Source organism: Mus caroli, chromosome 9 (assembly GCF_900094665.2).
Source record: "Mus caroli chromosome 9, CAROLI_EIJ_v1.1, whole genome shotgun sequence".
In the NCBI taxonomy this organism is placed as follows: Eukaryota; Metazoa; Chordata; class Mammalia; order Rodentia; family Muridae; genus Mus; species Mus caroli.
In genome coordinates this window covers 47,065,976-47,084,099 of record NC_034578.1, presented here as the reverse complement: position 1 = coordinate 47,084,099, position 18,124 = coordinate 47,065,976, and the positions used below count along the sequence as shown (strand labels likewise).

Sequence of the window (18,124 nt, the reverse complement as noted above, 5' to 3'; positions counted from 1 at the left end):
AGAAAGATCTAGACGAAAGATGCTTCTTGTGGTCCCAGCAAATCAATTTGAACTGGATCAGAGTTCACAGCAAGTAACTGGAACCATCTAAAAACCTGTCAGAACTCAGTGAGTGTTTACTGAGTTGATGTTCAAGCTCTGATGAGGAGAGTGGGAGTAAGAGGGGACAAGATGAGCCATTTGTGCCCAGATGTACTTTGGCTTGGTCTATACGTCCCTTCCTCTCTCTCTCCACGATAAGTTTCTCTTGAGAGCACCATCTACATACATTTGACCCATGACAGTTTGATTTCTGTCCCCTTCCTCGAGAAAAGAGCAAAACACTAACCAATATCATGAATTACCTCAAAGTATCGATTTACTTGTTTCTACTGTACAAGATAAGTATCAGCAAATATTCAATGGCAAACATGAAGGAAAAAATGGATGAGCAAGAGGGATCCTTGTCAGTCCTGCAGTCCAGGAGCATGACAAGGCTCTGCAAGCACTACAATACTCTTATCAAACCAAACCTTTATGTATGTCCTGGCGTACAAACCCAACGGACTCATGGGTGCTCCGATCCAGAGGGATAGGAGGCGACATGAATTCAGGGCATTCCCAGCTCCGAGTCTTTTTCCATAGATCCCTCCATTCTCTCATCCTCTAAATACTTGATGTATGGACTGGGGTCAAGGAGGTGTGTTTTGCAATATTTTTGGTTTGCTCATTGATTTCAAGCTGCTGATGTCTGGTGCCTGAAGGTGAAGCTGTGCCTATTGCTCATAATAATGTATCTTAACACCATGCTTGATACTATAACCTCAACACGAGATGCAAAAAACCCTTCATGAACATAGGTAAGAGGTTTTACAAGTGTTTGACAATTGGAATTCTAGGGACTCTTGAAAGTCGGCTTGAGCCTCGAGAGGAGTTGCGGTTGCTGCTACTGCTTCTCTTCCTCCTCCTGCTGCTGCTGCTGGTGGTGGTGGCTGCTGATTGCTCTTACTGTGGTTTGTCCTTTGTGGCCCTGCACAAAGAGACAAGAAGAAGACATTGAATATCCTGAAAGTGAGGTTCAAACTTGCCCCAAGGAACTCAATGTCTCAAATCAGCAGGAAGTCGACTAATAATGTTGATATCCCTTCTCCCCTCCAACCTTCTTTCTCTCCTACCTAGTGTTGGGGAGTTAGAAGCATGCAATAGGGGTGGAAAACGGTGGTAGAAAAAGGAACCCATAAAGTAGCTGAAACTCCAGTTACAGACCTGAGAGGTTCCAAATGACTTCCCCCAAGGCTATAGAGCTTTAGTGCATTTTGGCTTTCTTCCCTTGTGTTATAGAACTTGCCTGCCTCTTCTGCAGAGACAACCAACCTTCATTCCATAACTCCCTTTGTGCCTAGGTAAAGCACACAACTAAACTCTGCAGTTAGAATGTAGACTTAAATGAAGTGGCCACTTCTAGACCTTCTACCTATTATATATTCAACATGATTGTATAGGGTCTCTTCTCCCATTCACAGCCACATGGCAGGAAGTGAATATCTATGGGACCTCAGAAGTTCAAGTGTCACATGTACGAAGGAATCCAGTTACCTGGATTTTTGCATAAGAGACAACTAAAGACAATGTCTAAGCAGAAATAATCATACTGGACTTTTGAAAAATTAAAAGTAAGCTCTTTTTGTATTATCACTGGAATTTGGGGTTAGACGTTATAGCAGCTAATTGTGCTTTCACTGAGTAATATATATTGGAAGTAAATGGTACAAAGTGGTGCTACTTATTCACTGGTAATATTTTAGAGGGAAATAAATGAAGGGTGGTGGAGTAGTTGGGCAGAGAATACATCACTCAGAGGAAGGAAGATCTGGGACAATTGATGGCAGAATGCAAAAAAGTAAAAATAATCTAGCTGAGTGACTCTGCCTGGGACCTGGCCATGGTGTGATTGTGGGTGTGACTGATCAGAGATGAACACTGATAAACACTGCTTTAATCCCAACTCTTCAGGAGCAAGCAATAGGTCACAACAGAACACCTGGGGCACTAGAGGACACTGCATGAGCCAGCTTAGCCTCAGAAAAGGGACTTTACATAAGTATATCTGATGGAGGTCGGGAGGCTAACATTTAAGGGGCCTGGAATCACAGGGCCTCTGTCACCATTTCTTGTTCTGTACCCTCTTTACATTTGCTTTGTGACAGGTGTTGACAATGGGAAAGCCCTCACCTCAAAGGAACACAAGAGATGGTTTGTTCTAGAGCCAATTTTGAGTGCCCGTGGCCCAGGATACAGATTCAGGTATTTCCCAAATATGCTCCAATGAGATAGCACTTCTGTGAAGATTTTATAGAAACAGAACAGTCATAGGTCAACACACTTTCAAATATATTGGTGGGTGTATTAGTTAGGTTTCTATTACTGTAAATAGACACCATGAGAGTGGCAACTCTTGTAAAGGAAACCATTTAATTGGGGCTAGCTTAGAGTTTCAGAGGTTTAGTCCATTATTGCCATAGTGTGCAGACAGACATGGTGCTGGAAAAGGAACTGAGAGTTCTACATCTTGATCTGCAGGCAACAGCAAAAGACTGTGTGCCACACTGGGTGTAGCTTGAGCATATGAGACTTCAAAGACCATGTCCTCGGTGACACAGTTCCTCCAGCAAGGCCTCATTTCCTAGTAGTGCCATGCCCTATGGGCCTCTGGAGGCCATTTACATTCAAACTACCACAATGGGTACCTCATTCAGGTGAGCTGGTTACAAAGAAATCAGGAGCACTGTATTATAGGCCTCGATGCTGACTGCTAGATAGCATTCTTAGCCTTTTGATTTGTAGAGAGTCGGGGCCTATTTGTATTTGATGAAAGATTTACCCAACCATCCCAAGGATGTTAGAGCACACACAGGGGAGCACAGCACACACAGGGGAGCACAGCACACACAGGGGAGCACAGCACACACAGGGGAGCACAGCACAAACAGCTATTGAGGCAGGTAAAGATAATCCAAGAAAATTTGACCTTAGGTTTGCAACTCTCCAACTTCTTTCCCCACATCATTGGAGCCACAATCAACCAATCAGCTATCGACATGGGTTCATTCTGGACATTTTTGTTTGGCAGACCATCTAAGTGTGTGGTAGTGGGTGAGAGGTAACCATTCTCCAACTCCTGGATTCACTGTCAAAAGTCCAGCTGTAGGGGCTGAGATGGCTCTCTCCTCATTCTGATTGTACCCAGACCAAATCGGCTCTCCTCGGATATAACACCAATGCCCAAAGGACAAGCCTAACTGTTACTGGTTAGCTAGGTACCCACCCTCATCTGTACTGCTGTGACTAGAGGTGTAGCTCTACAGTAGGAATATGGCTGCCAGGATCTTTCCATCAGACAGTTGACGTCATTCTCTAGGAAAGCAAGGTGATCATTGATTCTCTAGCTCCTGCACACTTTCCCCAAGGACCAAGAACCTCTTAGACCCAACTAAGAAAGGTGTGTCTATATGCATGCTTACTTCTCTTAATTCACTAACTAGGCAACTCACTTTAGTTTCCTGAGAAGTAAGGAGTAGACGGCAGAGAGGGTCCTGGTGTTACCTTGGAAGCCTTCCTCTTTCTAGAGGGAACCTTAGTAAGGGAGATCTCTAAGTTCCACTTCCTAATGAGACTATGGAATGCACCAGCTCAGTACTTGATGGCTCTGTGGGTCAGGCCATCTCTACCCCACATCTCTCCACTCCCATTGTTTTTTCACCCTAACTCTTGCTTTCTTGTCTTTGGCTGGAACAGTGCCATATGGAGCCATATCAGAGCCCGAGGCAAACAAACAAAACAAAACAAAAAATAATATCAGCCTCATTGCTTTTTGTGAGTTGTGTGTACTAATTTTCACTTTTAAAATATTGCATATGTTAACATTCTTTATCTTGGTTACGGTTTGAGATCCTCCTGGTTGAGGTAATTGGTTTTACTTTGCCCTGGTACTGGCCTTCCCTGTCAGAGAGAGTTAAGAAGTATTTAAAGATATATTTCCTTTCTCAGCAGCCAACTCTTCCTGACTTGAGGTTAGGATTTAATTTAAAGCTGTTTTGGAAGAAAAAAAAAATGGAAAGAATTTTTCCACTTCGACTTGCTTATCCGTGCAGACATCATTGCTGAAGAGTCATCTAATAAACTAATAACTGATATGGCTTCTGAGAGGTGAAATGGGCTTCAGAGGAGGGACAGAGGGAGATTGACCCTAAGAATATTTTAGACTAACTAACTAACTAATCCTTTCCAGTGCTGAGTTCAAAACCAGGGTCTTGCATCTGCCGCACCAGTATTCTGCTGCTGGAGTATGTTCCCAATTCATAATTATTTTTTTTTAAATTAAGGAATAAAACTTCCTATTTACAAAGGTGTTACTTCACTACTGAAAAAAATGGGAGCTACAGGTAAAGAAGGAAACAAACAGAACACGTTTGTAATCTCACCATGCTGTTAAAGCCAGAGTTTTTATCTTGCTCTAATTGCATATTGCAGATTTCACAAAGATAGTGTGTATTCAAATAGTTGTATTGGTGGACTTTTGTCATTTAAAATTGTTGACTCATTTCTAAGCAAATGCTTTGATTATTTCTCAGTGACATTATTTTCATTGGTTATCCACCATTTCTTCCTGCACATATGCCACAGCTTATTTGACCAATCCTAATGACCAGGTCTTTAAATTTTTAAAAATGTATTATTCTCTCTTATACTATATCTCACCAGAGTTTTCCCTCCCTCCTTTTCTCTCATGGCATGTCAAGTTACAGTAAGACTGGGCATCTTCCCTCATATTTATGCTGGATTAGACAGCTCGGTATAAGGGAAAGTGTCCCAGAGCAGGCAAAAGAGTCAGAGACAGCCCCTGACCCACTGTTAGGAGTACCACAGGAAGACCAAGCTACACAACCATAAATTCTGTGCAGAGAGTCTAGGTCAGACCCATGCAGGCTCCCTGGTGGTCCATTCAGTCTCCACAAGCCCCTATGAAGCTGGTTTAGTTGATTCTGTGGGCCATGTTCTCATGCTGTTCCTTATCCCCTCTAGCGTTCTACAATCCTTCCTCCCCCTCTTCCACAGGATCCTCCAAGCTCCTTCTCTAATGACCAGTTCTCAATGACACTAAAGTGGAAGCCTGGCCACGTCCTCTTCTGCTGTCTTATTGCTTTGCTAGAATAAATTTATAGATTAGTGCATGTTGGTACAAAGGGAACACACACACACACACACACACACACACACACACAGTCTTTTTCCTTTTAAATATACACTGTTAAGTTACCTTTAAAAATCTTATACCAGTTTATACTACCAATTTATCCCACTGTGTGCCTGAGTTCTAGTGCTAATTTTAAGAGTTAATCTTGGTGGGCTGAAGAGAAAATGAGGCAGATACATGCAAACCCACACATCGTTCTGACGAAAATGATCATCGTTCTCATATTATGGTGAAAAAACATCAACTATGTTTCTCACACTGCCTGTCCTGGGACATTGGAAACAGAATGGTAAGCACCGCTAAGCTAAAATTTGGGCCATGAACCCACAAGTAAAGCTGCAAAAAATGACAGTGACCCCCTTGTCTCTCCCTTTGGCAACATTGAGCTCTGATGGGATGAGTGAACCGACAGCTCTGTCTTGGTTATTGTTCATGTGGCTGTGATAAAATATACTGACAAAAACAACTTAAGGGAGTAAGGGCTTCTTTTGGCACAGTTTTCGGGTAGAGTCCACCACGGTGGGAAAAGCACTGAAGCAGCAGCCTGGGACAGCAGGTATCTGCTGTCAGGAAGCAGAGAATCATGAAGGCTGGTACTCAGGCAGCTTTCTTCTTCTGTGCACTCTGGGACCCAAGCCTAGGGAATGGCTCTGCCTACTATTAGAATGGATCTTCTCGTTTTGATTAACCTAATCAACATACCTACTCAGGCAAGCCCAGAGGCTCACCTGATCTAAACAATCCCTCATAGGTGTATCTGCAATCTTTGTTCTAGGTGATTCTAGATCCTGTCAAGTTGAGCATCAGTAGTAACCATCCAACCTCCCTTCTCTACTTACACTATATCTTAAACATTAAGGTTGGTCTAGATTTCTGCTCTTCTCATCACTTTGAAACACTCTCTAACCTGGGTTCCCTCTAGGGACTTTCTAAAAAATACAAATCAGCATGTAATATTTCTTTCTCTGTTTCCTCCCATTCATTTGTTTATTTTATCCCACACCACTCCTTTATTATACTGATTTAGAGTGAGATTTAGTTGTCATGTACAAACAAGTTCTGAACTCATATGGCAGGGCCAATCAGCTGGAGCCTGACTCAGTCAATTACAAAAACTTGGACATGATCAAGGTGCACTTCGCTTCCACAAAACAAGGTGAAGGAATCCTAGCCCAGCAAGAGGTACTCCTGCCTCTGTAGACAAGGATTTTATCTCATTTGATATGAATGGCTTCTGGTGACCACATGGGACTGTTTCAAAAGCCATGGAAACCTCAGAGGGGCTTTAATGTGCTGATATATGCACTTTTCTTTTTGTAAAAGTAAATGTAACATACAGACTTGACAAGAGTGAGCCCAACCTTCTGGGGTCCTTTAAGGTTAGAGAGGAAGTAGTATCTTCTACATCATTATGGAAGCTACTTTCATCTTTCACTGGAATGATTAGGGCCCTCAATTACCTAACTGTGAAAGAGTGCAAGACGGGCCCTAGGGACAAAAATGGGCCACAGTTTCTCCTCGTTGGTCATACCACAGCCTGGTTCTTCCCTGACTTCTTCCTAAGCAGACCCTTAGTAAACAAAGGACTGAGAAAAGCTGTAATTGCTACCTCTTCAACTCTTCTAGTAAGAGGAACTGATCCTGGATGTGGACCAAGAATCTGCACCCCAGAGGTGTTATCCTGACTAGATTCTGTGAAGGGAGTCTGGAGTGGGGGCAAGGGATAAAATACTGAAATGAAAATGGAGCCACAGGTCCCCATCGGCAGCTGCAAGTTAAACTTGAGATCCTAAAGATGTAGGTAGTGACAAGTGTTGGAGAAGGATGCAGAAAGCATGAACAGGCAAAGAGGGTGTTCTTGGGGGTAGGAGTCTCTTCTCCTTCTCTTCTTGACCTTGCCCAGAGCAGCCCCAGCTTCCATGGCTTTATACATGATCTCCTCATCTCCCAGGAGCTGCATGGGGTTGATGGGCTTCAAGTACTTGTCCAGTTCACGGACAGTGGGAATGCCCACCAGTGGGGTCTTCTAAGAGCCCCCCAGATGTGAGGTGATGCCCCAAGGGCTGCTGCAATGGTGGCAATCAAGACCTGTTTTCCTCCATTTATCTGGGGGACAGTTTCTTCATTCCAGAAGGGCAGTGCTCTGGCAATAGTGTCCTTTAGGCTCTCATGGGAGAGTAACAGGTCCTCAGAAAGGTCTGCATACCTGCGATCATTGCTGATGTCACTGGAGAAGGGATGACCAGGCTCCATTGGTGGTGGTGGGACAGCGTAAGATTGCCTCCTGATCTTTAGCTGCTCTTTATCATATCATGCTTAGCAGAAGTTTTTGCTTTATTGAGACTAGTTAGATCCCATAATCTCTCTCTTTGAGGCATCAACTTCTGACCACTGACAGTCACATCTGGTCAGTGGCATCCAGAACTGTCCTGAGGGTCCGATTGCTCTCTTCTGCACCGAGGTGAAGGCCTCATACCAGCCACTGAAGTGGTTCTCCAGGTTCTGGGCACTGTCCCCTTGTCAAATCATCCCTACCTTGTGCCATATCGATAGACAAAGGATGTGGTAGCAACTGAGGATAACTGAGATTCCTCTTTCTTTTAGATGGGGGTTGAGGAAGGCATTCTTTCTTTCCAGAGCTTCAACCTGCTACTTTCCCATGTCTCAGCTGTAAACTCCACATTTATAACGAGTGTCAACTTTATTGTGAGCTCACTGCTGAGGACAAACCATTTCAGACTCTCTTGCCTTTTTTCTTGCAGATTCTCCGGGTTCAGCTTGCCTTTTTGTCAGTGTTAAGACTCTCAGGGTTTTCTTTCTCTGAGGAGAGGATACTTTTTAGGTCTCTCATAACTGTTTTGTGATTACCTTAATTTGCAGGCAAGGGGAACAAGGCAGAGATTTTACCTTGGGTGATCTCCAGAGAAAGACATCTTTTCCTGTAGGTGTTCCCCTTGGGGAAAGGCAGGCACAAAGAGGCACAAAGGCTTTTCCACTGTTGGAGGTTTAAATAAGGGTGCTCCTCCAGGGGGCATTGATAGTCAGTTTGATTGGCCTGAGAAACAACTACCAGATTCATACTACAGAATGAGCTAGATCATGAAGATTCTGACCCAATCAATGCATTAAACCCTTGATGAATTCATAATATGAGATTACAGGGAAACGGTGAGAGGTAGGAAATAGGCCTTGTTCTGGGAAGCTGATCACTGTGAGGAGAGTTTTAGGGTGTGTATGTTTGTATGTGTGGTATGTGTGTCTGTGTGTGTGTGGTGTGTCTGAGTGTGTGGTATGTGTATCTGTGTGTGTTTGTGTGTGTGGTATGTGTGTGTGTGTGGTATGTGTCTGAGTGTGTGGTTTGTGTGTCTGTGTCGTCTCTATTCCTGTGCTTCCTGGACACCACATTGTGACTGCTGCTCTCTGCTGCAGTCTCCTCACCCAGGCAGACTGACATTTCTGAAATGGTGAGCCAATAGAAGCCCTCCTCTCCTCAGGTTATGTCAGCTGTTCCATCGTGGGCACATGAAACTCAAGTAGTTCAAGCACTTGGAGTCAAATAAATTCTGCTCAGCCCTTATCACCCAGCCCAAGCATGCTTTGGTTTATCAAGCATCCTCAGAAGTAAACTGGAACTGGAATTTGTGCAAGGGACCTGACAAAATCCTTGGGTGCTGTTCGTTCTCAGATTGCTTGACTCATCCTGGTGGTACCCCAGCCCCTGCCAAGCAAGGGCTGTATATTTTATGCTCCTCCTCTGACGTCCTGTGATCTCTTGCCTCAGGTTGATTACAAGCCTGATCCCAGCCTAGAACAGAAAATGGCTGCTGGGAGATGGATGCCCTTTCTATGTCTTCCTTCTGTTCACACACGGGTACAAAAAGAAGGCATCTTTTCTTTTTGTAATTGCTTATGTTACAGGGTGTTCAACTCAGATAAGCCATTTGAGTGGACCAAGGAGAATAGAAATTGGCTGGGGATGATAGACATTAGTCCCTGGTGTCATTTTCCAGCATCCTCTGATTGTCCCTTGGAGGAGGATGTGTCTTTCTGACTCCTTATTGCCTCTCTGTTTCTCAAGTACACACTTACCTTTCACTTTAAGAGACATTGAAATCACCAGCTAATAGAAAGAAAGAAGCCAGATAATAAAATCATCAAACAAGGTAAAAAGACTTGGGTAATTTCTTGCAAGTTCTCATTTGTTCTATACAGAAACATAATGGATCGACTCTGCTGCTGCTGCTGTTTCTTTTAGGGCTAGGTCCGTTTTGTGGGGACCTCTTGTCCTTTCCTTTCCTAGGTCAGGATCTCCTGCCCACCTCTGCCTCCACCCCTCACTTTCAGAGCTCTGGAAATCCATGCTGGATGGTGCAGAAATATATTTTCTTCAAGCAAAACAATAAGCAATATAGGGTAGGTACCTTTCCCTAGTATTTGGAGAGCATTAAGTTAACAGATAGGATTTCCTCTACCTTAAAATTTATTTTCGTAAGTCTCTGACACTAGCTACTCCATTTATCTAAACTAGAGTCTAGTTTTAGATGGCATCTGATACTACAAACACTTTATGCTGGGCCAGATTGCATTTCATAGGTCCATATCTCATGAGACTTCATGAGAAGCACAGCCATAAAGGACATGTTCAAGTAAGACCAGAATAGATCATGTGTGGGCTTCTTAACACGAGTGAGGCATTTATGGCTTGAGAAGATGGTAGGGCTGTATCAAGGATATACTCACCTAAACTCCCTACTTTCCTCCAAGCAAGCTTGCAGAAAACTGGTCTATTCAATATTCAGCCTCACTGATGCTTGATGGTCTCCCATTCAGTCATTTTTTTTTTCCCTCTCCGGTGTGGCTCATGCCATGGGGAGCAAACTTTGGATTTGCAACCACTACAAATGGCACCGTTTCTCAAGTCTAAATTTCTAACGTCTTGTTTTCTCACCTTCCTATTGCTTGGTGTCTTGTCCACTCACCTCTTCTCTTCTCTTCTTAATCTTCAGATTCAGGGCTTGAAAGGTGGCTCAGGGGTTAAGAGTGTGCATCACTCTTACAGAGGATCTGAGATAAGTTCCCAGCACTCATGTCTGGTGAATCACAGCTACCTGCAACTCCATGTCCTCAGATCCTGGAGATCCAATGCCCTCTACTCGCCTCCATGGGCACCTACACACACACACACACACACACACACACACACACACACACACANNNACACACACACACACACACACACACACACACACACACACACACATACACACACACACACACCATATTAAAAAATATCTTCAGATTCATAAAGCCACTTTTCTAGGGATGTGACTGTCTCCCGACCTTATTTTAAGACCTAAGGTATTTGCTAATGGTAACAAACTGGCAGAAAGTTGGTCTCACTGTGGTGTTTAGGGATGAAGCTTTTAGGAAGTGATTAAATTAGGTCAGTTCATTAGAGTAGATTCTCCATGATTAAATCCTTATGGCACTGGAAGAGGGGAAAAGGTCCATATTGACATGAAGATATCTCTATGTTCCTGCCTTGATGTACCAAGTTTATGTCATGTTGCTTATGTGCTAGGTAAATCTGTTTTCTTGATAGGGGAGCATGCCTTGGATGTTTCATTACAGTGATGAAAACCCCATTAATGTAATCACCTTTTGTTCTCAGCCATTTTCTTATCAACACCACTTAGCTTTATTTCCTCCCTTGGCCAGCCTGATTTCTTCCATCTACCCTGATGATGTCATTAACACCTTTCACTCCTTTCTTCTACCACTCTAGCTATGCAAAACTCCTCTGTTGGGTCTCTGGGTGATGCTTTTGTTCTCTCTGTGGCTCTTGAGCCTGATCATCATCAAGGGGAAAAAGCCACAGGATAGACTACTTTTAAAATTAATTATAGTGATGATAGATTTTAGGATGCCACCCACTACTTCCTGGTAGCTCTCCTGAGTCCTACTTCCACTTCTCTCCAGTCATTTCATATCTTCTCCTCTCTTTCTAACCTCCCCATCCCCTTACACGTGCTCTCAGTTCATGACCTCCATCTTTGAGTGGGGAGTGAGCAGAAAATATTTGGTGCTCACTCCCCACTAAAACTTCAAATCTATTGCCTTTTAGCACCATTGCCTCACTCCATCCATCTCATCTATATTTCCTTCCCACTACAATGAAGAAAGAATCTCTTGTGAATGAATGGGAAATTCTTACTAGGCACCCTGGTTGCAACTCCCTTCATATCTCAAAGGCTGTATCTGTCTCTGGGTCTATCAGTTCCTTTGCATCCCACTGTGACTAGGTGTTTGTTGAAAAGCAACAGAAAGAGGAGCAGGGTGATGGTGGTGGTGATGGTGGTGGTGGTGGTGGTGGTGGTGATGGTGGTGGGTGACTGATTATATTGCATGCACAGGCAAGGGTAGGGGAGAGCCTGATGCTCAGCTGACTTTCTCCTTTTTCCTCCCTAGCCTAGGACCCTCTCTTCTGTCCTGAATTACCCTTACCTCATTCTGGGCGATTTTTTTTGTCTCTAATTAAACCTCTCTGGAAACCCCCTTTAAGGCCATCAAGAGCTGCATTTCCTTGATGATTCTAAATTCAGTCAAGTTGACAGCACATGATAACCATCATCCTGGGGATCATTCATGTTTCCCACTCTGCCAAACCATTCTCATCAGGCAAACATGCTCTGGTCGGGCCCAGCCGACAAAGTACCCTTCCTTTAATTGCATGCAGCCCATCTACTGTCTACCATGGCAGGCTGGGGAAGGAGTTGTTTCAGTTTCAAACCTCATGCTCACCCCTCAGTCCTTTCCCTTCTGGCTGCTCCTTCTGAACACCACTAGACTGCTCTTTGCAAGGTTGCTGCCAGCTTTCTGGTGGCCCAGATGGTTCTCATCTTGATTTCTCAGCAGAATTTGACACTGATGATTACATTTCTGTCTGGAAACACGAAACCTCTCATGGAGTCCGCAACCTTCTGCCCTCTAGTTTTCTTCCTACTCCACCATCTTCTCCTTCTCGGTTGCTTTGCTAGATTACCCGTATCTAAATACTGGGCTTCTTTGAGGTTGGATCACAAACTCCTTCTTCTCTATCCCTATATTCTTTTCCATTTTCTCATTACCATGGCTTTAAGATGCCATATGTGTTCTGACCATTGTACCTTTACTTCTCCTGCCCAGCCCTGTTTACTGAAGTCCACATATTTCCCATCTCTTCCCAAATGTCCCACTGACATCTAAAAGCACATCTAACAGACACCTCTTCACTTTAGCCTCTCCACTTGAGGCTGCCCTTGTCTCGTCTGCTCCATCTCAGTAAATGTCACTTGCAGCCATCTGATTACCTACATTAGAATTCTAGCATTGTTCTCCATCCTGTTCTCAAGCCCTAACCTATCCAGTGCAATAGCAAATGAACCGTTTTGTCTTCTAATCAGATTCTCTTCCGACTTCTATTCCCAACCCTCACACTCATCACTTCCCAATGGAATAATTGAAATGCCCTTTCCCCAATTTTACCCCATGCACTCCCCCAAACAGCAATTCTACCAGCATTTTTTAAAAACCATATTATGTCATGTCACATATTGTCATGACACCCTCCAGTGAGGTGTGACTAAATCCTGTTACATTCCTCAGTTGACACACAGTCTGTGAGCCGCACACATTCCCATCCCTGATGTTGGATTACATCACCATATTTAAATATACTGTGGGGTGCTAGGTGTGATGGGGAATATGTGGCCTTCAGCAAACAGGGCTGGTGTGCTCCTGCCTACAATCTAAGCATGAGGGAGGAAGAGGTGGGAGGACCTTGAGTTTGAAGGCTGTTTAGAATACCTTGGCAAGTTCCAGGACAACTTAAGTTATGGAGAGAGAAACCCCGTATCAAACAAAAGCCAAGTACAAAACCAAACCAAAGACCTCCATAGATTTCTCCATCCTTTGTCATCTATTCCAGATGATCTTCTCTGGCTTTCTCACAAGTTTTACAGTGAGACTGTATTTGTTCTTTTTCTTGCCACTATACCTAAGTACCCACTGAGAAACTGCTTGAGGGCAGAGTCAATCATGGTAGGGAGATATGGCAGCCAAAAAGTGAAATGGCTGGTTTCAGGGCATCTGTAATTAGAAAGCAAAGACAAATGAGTTCTGTGACTCATCAGCCTTTCTCTCCCCCTCGACCCCCTTTATTCAGTCTAGGCCCACAGCCTACAGGAAAGTGCCAGCCACATTCAGGATGGGCCTTCCCTTCTCAGCTAACCCCCTCTGGGCAGGTCTCCATAGACCTGTCTCCATAAAAGAGTCTCCTAGTGATGCTGAATCCAGTCAAGCTGACAGTGAAGATGAACCATCCCCCCACCTCCTCATCAATATCTTCTTTAACTAGCTTTCTAAAGAAGACACACCCTTTCCCCCATGAGTTACATTAATCTTTCCTGGTTTTGCTTTATTATGTTTAGCATAATGCAGAGGGCCTTTGACTCTTGGTGTTGTTGGACATATTTTCTGTAATATTTCCTAGAATTAAAATTGTATGAGGCTAGGAGCCATGTCATCTGTGTTTCTGATCATGTCCTTATGCCTGGCACAGTGCTTGACTTCCAGGAACATTTGTAGAATGGGCTGATGAATAAATAATAAACGTTAATGAAGGTGCGCCCTGTATCCAGGCCATTCGAGGCATTTAGTAGATCTCAGTTCATCTTCAGATCTGAGCCTCTTCCTTAGTGACCCATCCAGAAAGTCTTTCATTATGTCTCGACTGTAAGATGGGAGCACTCTTAAAGCAGTCAGTTGAGGTTCTCATTTTCATGATGTGTTTTGCCTTCTCCAAATCCAGAAGCCATTCATTGGAAAGCAGATCACATGGCATATCTGAGAAACAAGGGCTACAAAGAGAGACATTCTAGTTACACTCTTGCTCTCAGGCATGTGACAGTGGGCAACACAACCCTCCCATGCTCTGTGACATTGCTATTGTAAAACTCAGAGTAGCACCAAATTAATGTGCTTCACAGGGCTTGAGTGAGACTGTCCTGCTGTGACAAGCACCCGAGAGATACAGTCTGGCGGAGGGAGGAATCATTTTGGCTCCTGGTTTTAGAGCTCTTGTTCAATGGTTGTTGGATAGCAACGTGATCAACCCCTTCAAGGGATATTTCTAGTGGTTCCCTTCTTTCACTATGGCCCAGCTTCCATAGTTACTCCACTTCTCAATGGTCCATTCAAACGTCAGAGCCATCAGGTGCCTGGGACATTGAGATCAGAGCCCACATGATCTAATCCCTGGAAAAGCCTTCACAGACACATTCAGAGGTAAGCTTCACTCATATCCTGGCTGTCTCCCTGTCCAGTCAAATTCACAATCAATACTAACTATTTCAGGGCCATGGTGGCAACTGACTGAGATAAATGAGTGGGAGATGTTTGTAACTGTCAAGTGTTGCCTGAACTTTCCAGAAGTTTCACTGAACTCATCTTGCTGGGAAATGGTAACTTAGTTTTCTCCCAGAATTGATATAAAGCACGGCTTTCTATGGTCCTTGGCTGCTTCTAGGCCTGGATTTCCTACCTGCATCCCCAAGGTGTTCCTTACTCCTCCTCTGTAGTAAACACATGAGATGCTTTTGTTTCCTCAGGCACAGTTCTGCCTGAGGGACTGATGGAATGTGGGACTCAGCAGCCACTGAGTGAGAAGCACGGTCTTGGTCCACCAGGCGTTACTCCCTCTTGGGTGGAAAAGTGCTGAGTCTTACAGAACGTGCCACTCCTATGCTCAGCACATTCTTACCACCTTCAGCCCTCACTGAAGATGAACTGGAGCTATGATAACCCAGGCCCTATTTCCTGAGTTTTCATAGATGGCCTTTTCCTGGCCCTTTCAAAGTTTTGGCTGTCTTGGCTCAGCTTTTAGAAGAGTTTCTTGGTTCTTGTAGAACACCATCCCGATGCCCAGTGTTCAGGGATGAGTGGATTATGGTGCCATACACAGATGTCCCCTTATATTCCAGTCCAGATGTTTTTGGGCTCCAGGTTATAATGCAGTGAGTTCAGAGGTAGTATCTAGGAGCATTCCTGATTGTGCTCATTCCCAGCCTGACCAGGGCTCAGAACTTGTGTCACAGCCTCACCCCTTCTGCTCCACTCATCCCTGCCACTGTCCCCTTACCTGTCATTCTCTCTAACCTCCTACTGACCAGAAGATAGGTGATCTTAATATATGTCTTTACACACTGAATCTTCTCATTGGAGGGAGGGAAGAAGGAGGGAGAGAGGAAGGAAGGAGGAGAAGAACTCCCCACATAGCCACCAAGCAGAGCACACTGAAATAAAATTAATAATAGATATGTTCTTAGCACCAGTTTGCTCTTCTAAGGTCATCCAACCCTATGGCATTCAATTTGATGTTACCATCTGCACCAACTGGGTCACATTCATGGATGTCCTGGATGCATGTGACCAAGGCTGCAATTTGGATACATCTGGATGATAATAGACATGATAAAAGCCATAGGAAGAGAGATATTTTTAAAAATGTAACAGAAGGAAAGCTATTTGAACAATTAGAACCACCTAAAGAGTAGCACAGCTTACCGCATAATGCCACTTGATCTCTAGCCATGAAAGAACTCAAATGAGCCAAATGACCATTTGCTAGGGAAAATATAGAGCAAAAATGTTAAACTAGGTAGGAGGTTGGGTCAGGTGACATCAGAGGTTCCTTCCAACACTTCGGTCAGCCTAGTGTCAGACAGGCAATATAGAAATTGACACCCCGCCTCTGTGAGAACCTGCCGCTGCTGTCTTCCACCCAGCCTGACACCTTCCAAAGGCCTCCTCCTAGTCAAAAGTTCCAACGGTAGGAGTCTGGGAGACTGGGCAATGACTTAAGATTTTTAGAAGAATGTTCAGAGAAATGGAATGTGTTAGTGATCCCTGGCTTGAGCCAGAAGTTCTAGAACCCAGTCAAGGCCTCTGCTGTTTCAGTTTTCACCTCCAGCAAGGCCGTGATTATTCCAGAAGCATTCGTTATGCCTCTAGAATAGCTCCTATATTACATTTGTGGGTGGTGGAATTCCTCATCCCCATACTTCTGGCAAAGGTTCATATAGATCAGGCTGGCCTCAAATTCCTTCTGTAGCTAAGGATAACCTTGAGTTTGTGACTTTTGTTGCCTTCAGATTCTACCATTCAAGTTCTGAGATTACAGGTGTAGTGCCACACGCCATTTGCATGGTGTTGAGAATTGAACTCAGGGCTTCATGCATGCTAGGCAATCACTCTACCCACTGAGCAATATCCCCAATTTCCTGTTCTTTATTCCTCTCCATGTGCATGCCTGGCTTTGTGGGTAACCTTAGACTAAGGCCACTGCCACCACGACATCTTTAGTATAGAACACCAAGAATGGAACTGTACGGAAGGTTATTGACAGAGAGAACATGAGGCATGGGCAGCTTTTTAGAGGGAAGAGATTACAGCAAATGAAGAAACCCTGAGTGAAATCAGTGATGGAGGAGACACAAGCACTTAACCTGGATTGGAATTATTGCAGACCCATCAGACTCTTGCAAATTGAGAGCATAATTCAGATGGTTCATATTGTCACCTGCTTCCCTGTTTCCATTAAGCTCCACTGTCTGTCTCTCCTGAGCTAAACTCCAGGAGCTAACTGACAGGGTCAAGGTAGTGATGAATTAATAAGGTCACATTCCCAACCCAGAGCCTGTAGTCACCCTTAAGTGGCCTCTTCTCTTCGCCTGAGCCTCAGGTGCTGCCTTGATGAAATGGTGCTCACTGACAAAGCTGCAGAGCATTACAGCGTGGTCACAGGATTGGGAATCACAAGAAATGGGCTTGAACCATCAACCCTGTGCCTAATTATCTTTGTGACTTTGGGCAAACTATACATGCACTGAAACCTTAGCATCCTCATGTGTAAAATGAGAGAGTTAAAGCATATGCCTGTTCTATGCACTTCAAAATCTATGTACTGTAGGCTATGTACTATGTAGGCTGATGCTGATGATAGGAGAAGATGGAAGTTTGTGTAATAAAGTTCTATGAGAGTGAGCATCTGTGGGTCTCTTCAGTAGCCCCGAGGGGGCTCCATACCCAGCAAGAACCCAAGAGAGATCTATTATCTGTCCTTATTTTCCTTTTCTCGGGTTAGGACTCTGTTCTGTCCCTGTGCTTCATGCCCTTCAAATGTCATGCTCTGAGAAAGACTATCAGGTACTGCACATGTGTTGGGTTTCCTCTTTCTGCCTAGTTCTCTAGTTCTTACATCAATAAAATGGGAAAGGGAAAGGGGCCTTTGATGTGTGTGTGTCTGTGTGACAAACCTTTCTCTTGCCATTCTCCATGCAGTCATAAACATACTTACTCTCATGAAGGAACCAAATAATTTTGGGGTACCTGTCATCTTCATTTTACAGAGGATAAAAGTGGGGGGGTACAAAGAAATTAGGCAATGATGAGCCTGTAACCTTGGCTACTCTACTCCGGAGGCCAAATGGGGTGGGGTGGGAGGGAAGTCACCAGCTCAAAGTCAATCTGGGATACAGAGTAAGTTCATAGTCAGCCTGGAGGACTTAGTAAAACCCTATCTAAAAGAGGGTGAGGATACAGCTCACTGTGAGAGTGCTAGCAGAGCATGGGCAAGACTCTAGACTCAATCCCTACTATCAAACGTACAATACTCTAAACAAAGGAAAAAGAAAAAGAGAAATGAAGAAAAGAAGGGAAGAAAGTGGGGTGGAAGAGAGAGAGGAAGAGAGAGAGAGAGAGGAAGAAGAAGAGGAGGAGGAGGGGAGAAGAAGAAGAAGAAGAAGAAGAAGAAGAAGAAGAAGAAGAAGAAGGAGGAGGAGGAGGAGGAGGAGG

The 18,124-nt window shown here is 44.2% G+C and overlaps 1 pseudogene; it reads right to left on the bottom strand.

Moving 5' to 3' along the window:
• Positions 1-7,022: 7,022 nt before the first annotated feature.
• Positions 7,023-18,124, bottom strand: part of LOC110302339 — a 21,398-nt pseudogene continuing 10,296 nt past the window's right edge.